The sequence below is a fragment of the Aulonocara stuartgranti genome (genome assembly GCF_965226115.1).
Source record: "Aulonocara stuartgranti genome assembly, chromosome: 3".
Classification (NCBI taxonomy): Eukaryota; Metazoa; Chordata; class Actinopteri; order Cichliformes; family Cichlidae; genus Aulonocara; species Aulonocara stuartgranti.
This window is the reverse complement of record NC_138941.1, coordinates 5,237,621-5,240,453: the sequence shown is the minus strand read 5'-3', so window position 1 is coordinate 5,240,453 and position 2,833 is coordinate 5,237,621. Positions and strand designations below refer to the sequence as shown.

Here is a 2,833-nt window from a genome sequence, read left to right as displayed (position 1 = left end):
AGCAGCTGTTTCTGTTCTGTGCTTATTTATATTTGACACACATGCTTCTCTTTGTGCAAACACACATCGCACTATAAGGGTAACCTCGCACACAATGATTGGACAGCACAGTGATGATGCTGGGAGATCCTATACGCAGCAACACAGAAACACTGAGAACTTTAAACAATGATGGAAAGTGTTATAAATGACTTGTTGGCCTCTGATCTGTCACAAACAGCTGAAACGTGTCTCTCATGAGTCACATGAAGGTTTTTGACAGAAAGGACAAAAAGTAGCTGCAGTCAGTTTGTGTCATTTTTATATTTATTCATCTGGGAGAAAAATCTGAGGGACATTAAAATGTGTTTTCAACAGAGACAAGAACATGAATATAACAGAACAGGTAAATGAACATGTTTCAAGTAAACAGCTGGACTGATCAGGTCCAAACACAGAGTGATAAACTTGTCAAACAGCTGTCATATCTTTATATAGAAGCTCTTTATAAATGCTGCTCACTGCAGTCTGTTTACTAATAATGTCAAAGTGTTAGAAACACAGAAACATCAGAATGGTCTTTGTTCACAGAAACCTGTCTGGGATCCTTTGTTGTTCTTTTGATGCAGAGTTACATTATAAATATAAAGAGTTATTTCAGAGTCTCATCAGTTTTCCTGCATGTCTTTATTTAACACATCAGCAGGGCTGAAGCTCTCATGTTAAACACACACTGATCTATGGACACGTTCATGTGTTTCTAACAGAACCAGGCTGTTATCAGCCTGCACTAACATTATGTCACACACACTGAATGTAACAGTGACAGTTTACATCATCACACAATCAGCTGTGATTGTTTCACTGTCATCAAACGAGTCAACAGGAAGTAGAATCAATAGAAACCAATCATTTCCTGACAGCATGTCTGATGGAAATAAGTGCAGATTATGTATGAAGTCTAACTGCACACAGTAACTGTGTTACAATAAGGACTTAACAGCGCCCTCTGCTGGAGTGTTTCAGTACTGCGTTAACTAGAATACACCACCTCCTCCTCACACCACCTGCTACAGCTCTACTCTTCTATGACTACAGTCATCCACAGCACTGATGTGAGGTCACATGGTTCATATGTAAGGAGCACAGCTGACCTCAGGTCAGTTTAATGACTGTGAGCAGCAGCTGTGTTATTGTCACTGTGACAGGGAGACACTCTCAGACACAGCGCTCATGTCAGCTTGTTCTCATGCAGGAGGATCAGGAGCTCCATGTTTGTCTTTCTGTTTGAATCATGATGTGTTTGTGCCATCAGAGTCTGTCATGAGTACTCAGGGTTTCACAGCAGCTCTTCTGGATGCTGACGAGGACTCCAACCTCATGTTTCACCTCTCTGAGCTTCTGATGTCTGTGAACACTCGTGTTTCTTCTCTGGGCTCATCTGGACAAAAACACCTTTCTGTGTTTGGCTGCAGCCTCATTCTGACTGACAGGAAGTGTGTTATCCATGAGCTGCACTTCTGTGAGGAAGTTTCCTGCTGTGTTTCCTGTCTGTGGACAAACACGAGTGTTCCAGCTGAGGACTTGCTTCCTTCCACCTGTCCATACAGGACATCACGCTGTCTGCAGCTCTGTAAATGCAGCTCCAGGTCCTTCCACGTGCTGCTCTGTATTTGTGCAGTTTGTAGTGTGTCCTGGGAAACGTAGCACACATGGTGTTCTTCTGCTGTTTCCTCCTTTCACTGAGTGTGAAACACTGACGCTGTGCTGTTGTTCACAGAGGGGAGCTGATTCTAGCTGCAGCTGGACTCTGTCATCTAACTGAATGTGTTGGTGCTGATCACGGGGCTCTGAGGGGGGAGCAGCAGGAGGACTCTGGATGCTGACGTCAGTGTATCTGTGGAAGCTCCCACAGCGTGTCTGTCATTCAATATTGTGCTGTATATTGTATCTATGCAAAGATGAACAGACTGTGTGTTCACTGGTCTCTGTGCTGCAGCTCTGATGTCATCATCACTCCCTCCTCCACCCTCAGCAGTCCCAGCATGCTGCTGTGGTGCACCCCACCCTCACTCTACACCTGAGCCACAGACCACACCCTCCACCTCAATATACACCACAGTTTTCTCTGCTGTGGAAATGAGATCAGGAGGAAATCATCATTATTATTATTTAATAAACGCTCACATTAATGTGGGCTTATTTGTTTCATATTAGAAACATTAGTTGAGTGTTTTTAGTATAAAATGGTCAAAGTCCCTCTTTTTGCTCCTCCCCTCACCTGTGGATGGGCGGTGCTGTTACCGTGGTGACAGCTTGGATGTGTTTCAGTCCTGCCTGGTTATCACTGCAGGAATCTTTCACATTTATTACAGGTAATAACTCTGATTTTTCTGTGTATTATGAACCAAATGTATCCTGATACACACAGAGATGGATGAGCAGAGGTCACATGATGAAAGAACAAACATGGAGTCTTTGATTTATTTAGATATTTATTGATGAATGCAAACAAACCTGACACTGAACCATCGTCCAGCAGAACAAACCTGATCACATGACCTGCTGACCCAAACAGTGCAAAGCTCCATGGCAACAACAACAAACAGCCTCACATATGTTAACAGAGGCTGTTAGAAGCACAGAGTCTTTACAGTCTTTCTCCTGTTTGGACACAGATCTCTGCACATCTTCATCACAGTTACTCACAGACGTGCAGAGTGTGTGGATATCAAAGCTAAGTTTCCACCATGTTTGTAGTCTGTACTGGGACTCATGGAGCATCTCTCTATGAGCACTCAGTGCTTTAAACAGTGAGTCCCAGTTTAACCAGCAGCCTTCACACCACACATCA

General features: G+C 43.6%; 1 protein-coding gene across 1 annotated transcript in view; it reads right to left on the bottom strand.

The window, feature by feature from the left end:
* Positions 1-2,637: 2,637 nt before the first annotated feature.
* The window catches only part of LOC309702409 (protein NLRC3-like), a 28,191-nt gene continuing 27,995 nt past the window's right edge, over positions 2,638-2,833 (bottom strand). Inside the window, exon 9 of the mRNA XM_082527127.1 lies at positions 2,638-2,833. This exon is cut by the window's right edge and continues 1,096 nt beyond it. The gene's annotated coding sequence lies outside the window, so the exon portion shown is untranslated.